The sequence below is a fragment of the Myotis lucifugus genome, unplaced genomic scaffold, assembly GCF_000147115.1.
Source record: "Myotis lucifugus unplaced genomic scaffold, Myoluc2.0 scaffold_200, whole genome shotgun sequence".
NCBI lineage: Eukaryota > Metazoa > Chordata > Mammalia > Chiroptera > Vespertilionidae > Myotis > Myotis lucifugus.
In genome coordinates this window covers 1,040,636-1,048,723 of record NW_005871248.1, presented here as the reverse complement: position 1 = coordinate 1,048,723, position 8,088 = coordinate 1,040,636, and the positions used below count along the sequence as shown (strand labels likewise).

Genomic DNA, 8,088 nt, shown 5'->3' with positions numbered 1-8,088 from the left:
AACCCAAGGCCCCAAGCTCACCCACATCATAGATTCATCTGATGTTACAGCTGCAAGGCCTTATTAACTATAATTTCCTTATCTTACAGATGAAGCATCTGAGGCCCAAGCTCACTGTAGTGACTATCGCGTGAGCACTGGACTGTGAGTCTGGAAACAGACTCCAGGCCTACCGTCTCCACCGTTTATCTGAAAGGTCATCTCCAAATCCCTCCAGAAATGCAGGAGGAGATGCAGTTACTGCTTAGGTCGATGGGCTCCGGGTAAATTTGGGATTCGCTCTGACTGAATGTGGCCTGAATATATCTGATCCTTAGTTTCTCACCTATTAAATGGACTGACCACATTGGACTATGTAAGGAACAAATGAGGGAAGGCATGTACTCCCACTGCCCCTGTGAAATCAAGAAGAGAAAGATGATTCTCTGCACAAAGACATGCTGGACTGCACAACAAGCCAGCCCAGGGAATCTTAGTGCCCCTTGTCCACTGCGAAGAAATCACAACCATCAGCAGGAGCCGCTGGGTGGGTCTGAGAGACATCAGAGCCAATCTCTGCTGATAGAAGGAACCCCTCTGCTGGGCAACCCCCAGCCACTAGCCCTCCCTTTGAGGAGAAGAACCAAGAGGCTGAGGTCTGGGAAAGACAGACAGTGTCTCATCCTCCGCAGGCTTCCCTGCCACAGAAGCCAGTTTGGGAGAGAAAAGTGACCCAAAATAGACACAGAAAGGCAAATTTGAAGAATAAGAGCATAATTGCAGAATATTCCTAAACTTCAACACTAAAGCAAAAGGATTGTTGAAAACATATTAACTTTACATCGCATTTCAGAGAAGGGCTCATAGGGTTTCACAGGAGGAAGAGTTTCCATTGCACTCGCCCACAGCAACTTTAAAAATCTTTATTGGACATTTCTCTGCAACCTTCTCATTGGCTGCTCCCCCTCCACCACCCCAGGCATTTCTGTCTCTGCCGCTACTGCAGGAAATGCCTGCTGGCGCCTCTTTCTTGGTTGGATTTTTTTTCCTCTTCCCCCCCCCCCCCCTAACTTCAAATGCTTCTTCCCTCCACTGTGTAGAGCCGGTCAGCCCCCACTACCTTGTGTTACAAAACTGACACATTTCCAAAGACGGCTCCACAAGAGGCTGTCCATCCAATGACATTCGGCATCCCTGGACCCCCTTTCAATTAAACCCGTTTCTGGTATCTCTCCTCCTCCATGCAGTCCTATGCTTCAATGGACGCTGATCTTTATCCCAGCTCCAGTGGTAAACCCCGATTAATTTGAGTCAATTAGAGTACAGCCATCGCCATTGCCAAAGGTTGGGTGCATAACTAATTAGGGACAATGAAAAATGATAGGAGACCTTCTGAGAGTTTCTGGGAAAAGAATTTCCTTGCTCTTCTGAGAGAGCAATTGGATGCCAGCCCTCTCCCACTGGACGTGAAGAAGAGGCCTTAGCCCTGACTGCTAACTGCCTCCAGCTGCATCCTGCAGCCCAAGGTGGAGCAGCCTTGGGACTGGCAGAGGAGAATGACTGAAAGCATGTGGGTCTTAGATAATGTTTTTGAGCCTCTGGACCTCTAGCCGAAACCAGCCCTAACTCTGATGTCTAATTACTTGACCAACTACTTGTTTAAGCCAGTTTCGAGTGATGTTTTTGTTTCTCGCAGTCAAAAGCATTCTGAGATAGGACTCATTGTGTCCTGCGTGCTGATCTTAATGTTCAGCTAGACACGAGCTCTCAGAGGACAGAAACTTCGATTTCTTCTGTATTTCCCACAGCCCCGGGGACAGCACTGCGTGTGTGGCAGGGGTTCCAGTATCCAGCAGTGGGCTGGTTTGTTGTTATAAAACCCTTGAAATAAGGGTCCTTAGCTTTTGTACATTCACCCTCAGGTATTAGCTTGAGCTTAGACACCCATCAAAAAGCAATTATGCCCTAGCCGGTTTGGCTCAGTGGATAGAGTGTCGGCCTGCGGACTGAAGGGTCCCAGGTTCGATTCTGGTCAAGGGCATGTACCTTGGTTGTGGGCACATCCCCAGTAGGGGGTGTCAGGAGGCAGCTGATTGATGTTTCCCTGTCATCGATGTTTCTAACTCTCTATCCCTCTCCCTTCCTCTCTGTAAAAAATTCAATAAAATAAATTTTTAAAAAAAAGCAATTATTATATATTTAAAATAGTGGCTTTGGATATTCTGGAATTTTAACTATTTGGGAGTCACGATTATAAGTCACAATTCTGAGCCTTGGGGAGTTTGAACATTCTCCTCTATCTTATTCTCTATGTTCCTGAGAATCAGCTTCAACACAGGCAGGATCTGGCCAAATGCCCAAGTTTTCAGAATCCTGGTGGTTTTTAATAAATGTGTTGTTGAATTTGGAAACATAAGTTTTAATGAACATATCAATGGACTTGCAAGAAACAACACTTTCAAGGTAAATTCAGCTGAAAATTCTCCAAAGTCCAAGACAGAAAGAAAAACTAGCTTAATCAAGCAACCAGTCAGGGAGTGGCACCTGCTAGCCCACAGGATGCAGACTTACTGTGTCAGGAACTATACAGTAAACAAGCTATTCAGAAGCACCCAGAGACTCTGACAAAAGCACAGCACATAGCAGCACTGTACAGTCTGTGGTCCAAGCACCAACTCCAACCAGACTCGATGGTATACATCTTCAGCTAATACATTTTCTCTGCCACAGAAAGCCTGCTCAGAAGCCAGACACATCCCCTTCAGGCCTTCAGTAAGACTCTACATCAAGCATGTCAAACTCATGGCCCATGGGCCGCATGCCTCGTTTATTTGGCCCGTGTTAGCCTTTGAGTTTGACATGCTTGCTCTACATGTACCAAAGGACCTAGCATTTGCGCCGAGTTTAGGGAAAAGAAGATATGTTTATTAAGATTTCTTACAACCTATTAAAATTCTCCTGTATTGACCCAGGACAGTGTCTTGGTAATGTACATAAGAGCTTCTGCATATTTCAGCAATCAACCTGCAAATTTCTATTCCAAATTTCTGAGTCCTCTCTTGAGCATCATCCGATGCCTGGAATCCCCTGCCGCTCAGCTAGAACCCCCAGGCTGTCACTCCAAAACCCCTGAAGTCATTTTCAGGCACCCTATCTGAAAACTATTTCCCATCACTCACCCCACAGACTGCATTTACCATCATTGAAATGCTTTCTTTGACATAGGCATTTGTTAATATGTTCAATGTGCTTGTATTTCCATTGCACCATTGATCATGAGCTTCTAAATTGCAAGGATCTTGTCAGAGTCACTCAAATTGAACAACAGGGAAAAGATATAAAGCAAGCGAGGCTTTTGCTGATCCTTCTGCTTTGTTCTGGCATGCTGCCTCTCAGACACCCGGCACTGTAGAACACTACCGACCCCTGGCCACCTGCTCCCTCTGCCTCCTTCCCCATTTCAAACTGGATCTGTCCTTTACCCCAGCACCTCAACCGTCTGCTCTCTGTTAAATTTTCAGCGAAGCTACATTATGATGAGCATGTGTATGTTATCCCATCCAGTTGGCATGAAAGCAGGATAAATGATGGGAATTTGAGGGAACATGACAAGGAGATATTTTGGCTCTAGGAGCCTGCAGCGTTTCGTCAGGTGGGTATCTATTTACATTGTTAAGTGTTAAAGCCAGCCAAAGAAAAGGACCTGCCATGACAGCCCACAAAAAACAGCGCTTGCCCTACCAGTGGTTCTTAACCTTCCTAATGCCGCGACCCTTTAATACATTTCCTCATGTTATGGTGACCCCCAACCATAAAATTATTTTCGTTGCTACTTCATAACTGTAATTTTGCTACTGTTATGAATCATAATATAAATATCTGATATGCAGGATGTATTTTCAGGGGTCGCGGCCCACAGGTTGAGAACTGCTGCAACCAGTTTGGCTCAGTGGATAGAGCGTCGGCCTGCAGACTGAAGGGTCCCAGGTTCGATTCCAGTCAAGGGCATGTACCTTGGCTGCGGGCACATCCCCAGCAGGGGGTGTGCAGGAGACAGCTGATTGATGTTTCTCTTTCATCAATATTTCTAACTCTCTATCCCTCTCCCTTTCTCTCTGTAAAAAAATCAATAATATATATATATATATTTTTTTTTTTTAAAGCAGAGCTTTACTAGCTGGTGTTAGTAACAGGGCAATAACAGTAAGAATCACTTTCCTACATGTACTTCTTTTACTGCTCACAAAGCACTTTCACATGCATTATCTCATTTTGATAATGATGGTGCACACACGTGCATAAAAATAAACCCTTAGAATCCAAGTGGCTCTTTAAGCATGCCAATCAGCATGTTATCACACCAGACAATAAAGCCATTTGTTATTTTTAAGGCAGTTATTACAAGTTTAGGGAAATTACTGTTTTGTTTATAAGTTCACTCTTCTACTTCCTCTAGAACAGCGGTTCTCAACCTGTGGGTCGAGACCCCTTTGGGGGTCGAAAGACCCTTTCACAGGGGTCGCCTAAGACCATCAGAAAACACATATATAACTACATATTGTTTTTGTGATTAATCACTATGCTTTAATTATGCTCAATTTGTAACAATGAAATTGGGGGTCACCACAACATGAGGAACTGTATTAAAGGGTTGCGGCATTAGGAAGGTTGAGAACCACTGCTCTAGAAGGAAGGGACGTGAAGCTCGTCTCGTCTTATTTTCTGTTACATGACCATCTCCACACCTTGGCACGTCTGTGGGAGGGAAGGAGAAGCTATTTCTTCCTGCCAAGAAACCTGATCGCAAGGCGAGCAACATGTCAGGAAGTAGTGTTCTTCCGCAGAGGAAACTCTTATGACTCTTTGACCCTCAAGGACTACATAAAGGGAAATATCCTTCCTCATCCCCTCCCCCACGACCCCATTACCCCATTCAGGGTGGGGAAGAGAAGTGGCTTCAGGGAGAGGGTGGAAGCTGGGGACCCGGGAAACTGGGGTTAGATTTCTCGGCATTGCCTGTACGTTAGACCCAATCCAAGAGATGAGTTTCCAGCCAGGACCTCTACAGCTTCACACAAACACAAACATCACAGGGGTGTGCCTGCCGAACCTCCAGGTGGTAGCGCAATTCCTGCCGTCTCCCTGGATTCCAGTTGGGAGTAGGAGGCAGAGAGTGGAAAGGCAGGTCAATCAGATACCTAGAGATGAAACATCCCAGGTGTGAGGCCAGAGGCCAGGTGGCTCTGCATGAAAGAAAGGTGGCAGTTTTTGTTTATCTAGAAAATCAGGAGGGAAGGACTTGCATGCTCAAGAACGCTGTTTCACTATTCTTTTCATCCAAACTAAAATGTCAACTTCTCAAATCACTGGGGAAAGATGGAGTTCACAACATCTCGTGGGTATAACCATTTCTAGTCCCTGCTTACTCTTCACAAATACACCCAGGAGATATAAATGCTAATCAGGTTAGCTTTTATAGGATGGGTACTAAAGGGAATTCAAGAGTATTGCACAGTTTGCTTTTTAGTATTTTCAAAACTTTACTCCACAGAATACATGGGGTTCTATAGTCAGACTAGACAGGGAAATGCTAGGTATGTTTTCCCCCTCGGGAACATTCCCAATGCCTTTGAGCATATTCAATGCTTTTTGGATGAATGGATGGATGAAAAAAATGGCTAAAGTAAAATCTTCATGTCAGAAAGACAAGACAAAACAAGTGTTGGTGAGGATGTAGAGAAAAGGGAACCCTTGCACACTGTTGGTGGGCATGTGAATTGGTACAACAACTACCGAAAACAATAGGGAGGTTCACATGATTCCACTTCTGGGTATTTATCCGAAGGAAATGAAATCACTATCTCAAGGAGATACAGGCATCCCTCTGTTCATTGCACCATGGTATTTTGTTTTGTTTTTAATTTTTATTTATTGATTTGAGAGAGAGAGGAAGGGAGGGTGGGTACTGACTTGTTGATCCACTTAGTTTTGCATTCATTGGTTGATTCTTGTATCGTCATCCTGATAACCTGCAACCTTGGTGTATCGAGATGATGCTCTAACCGAGTTACCCAGCCAGGGCGCAGCATGGTTTACAATAGCTAAGACATGGAAACAGCCCAAGTGTCCATACATAGATAGTGGGGGAAATGAGTGAAGGTTATCAAAGGGTACAAACTTCCGGTTATAAGGTGAGTAAATTCTGGGTATGTAATGCAGAGCATGGTGACTATAATTAACAATACTGTATTGTATACTTGAAAGTTGCTAAGAGAATAGATTTTTTTTTTCAATGTCTCCCCATTCACAATACAGACCAGGCAAAGAGCCTGAGCTGAGGTGTATATGGGGTGGGTTTACTCTGCCTCCTATTTCTGTACAGTCAGTGTAAGAACACAGCCTGTGGTAAGTACCAGGAGGCCTAAGAGAATAGATTTTAAAAGTTCTCAAGGCAAAAAAAAAAAGTAAGTATGTGAGGTGATGGGTGTGTAGACTAACATTATTGTGGTAATCATTTTGCAATATATACATATATCAAATCACTACATTGCACACAATGTTATACGTCAATTATATCTCAGTTAATCTAGCCCCTAAGTGGTTGCGTCTAGGTGTGCCCACATGGAACCCTTCGGTTGCAAATAGTTTACTCTGTGAGTTCAAGGTCACTACTGAAGCAGCCACCTTGGAGACAGCTGAGGCTCCTTCTGTCAACCTGAGATCTCCCACATATATTTAAAACCTTGTGTCTGTTTAACACCTGCAAACTAAACAGGCCCAGAAGAGTTAAATAACAAATTCAACATTAGGTATAACAGGCACTTGCCTAAAAAGCTACACATTAGAAACTTTTTACAATAAACCTTCTCTGGAAGAGAATGAAATCCTTTTATGTGGAATTACAGTGACCACTACAATTTCCAGCTCATACTCAATACATATTTGTTGAAGGAACATAGGAAATAAATAAAAAATATCTCTTTCCATTGAATTCACAGACACGTGTGCCAAGCTTCAGGTCATTTGCTTTTCCAGCTAATCCCATATTTACCAGACTCATGATATCACCAACTTGAAGAAAAAAAGCTCAGAAAGATAGAGATATAGACTTCCCATTTTTATTAAAGTCTGTTTCCATATCCATGACTTTTAGCAATTGACTTTCTAAACTTCTGGCCTTGTTCATTTTCAGGATTGCAGTAAAATCACGGAGTTCCGTTCCATGCTTAATCTGTAACTCCTAGAAGACCTGAGTCGTGAACCTCCAATCGGACTTCTGAATGGTTCTCTCAGCCACTGATTTGCTGACATTTCAAACAAATGATATCTACAAAATGGATCCTCCCAGGGTCAAAGAACTTATTGAGCAAAAAAAAGCTAGCCAGGGAAGCAAATAAAAACAAATCGGAGCGATGACAGGACGAAACTGTTTGAGTCGCAGCCTCTCAGTTGCTCACAGAACAGTGGGACACGGATGCCTGCCCTGCTCGCCATGGCCCAGTCACCCTGCCTGCTCCTGCACTGCGCCATCCAGGACAGGCAGCCAGACGTGGAGCGGGACTCTCACTCTGAACACTGCACACACAGCACCCACACCATCCCTTCCCTGGTCCACTCCCCCTTTTAAAAATGTAGTCTGCAAAACAGTGTAAGTGTACGTAATGCCACACATCTATCTGTACACTTAGCAATGACTAAGATGGTACATTTGGTTAGGTATGTTTTATCACAATTTTTTAAAATTAAAAAAGAAATGTACTCATTACTAGCTGAAGGACAAACCCAACATCTATAATAGATTACAGACAAGTTAGCCTTTATAATAACAATAATAGTTAACATTTATTGGACCCTCATTAGGGATCTTGTTTCAACAGTCAATCCACATACTAACTCCTGGTGGTAGAGGCTAATATTATCTCTATTTCATAAATAAGGAAACTGAGGTACTGAGAGATTAAGTCGCTTAGCCAAAGTCACACAATAGTAATAGCAGACATGCCAAGAGACTCTAAAGACATAGATAAGCAATATATGTAATTGAACTAAAATGCAATTTAAACAGTATGTTTATCTGTTAGAAACTGATGAAAATGTTCACTCCTGGTA

General features: G+C 43.4%; 1 non-coding gene across 1 annotated transcript; it reads right to left on the bottom strand.

The window, feature by feature from the left end:
• Nucleotides 1-6,269: 6,269 nt before the first annotated feature.
• LOC111827682 lies at nucleotides 6,270-6,401 on the bottom strand. The gene has a single exon (XR_002831342.1). It is a non-coding gene; the product is annotated as a small nucleolar RNA SNORA51 (small nucleolar RNA).
• Between the last annotated feature and the right edge of the window lie 1,687 nt (nucleotides 6,402-8,088).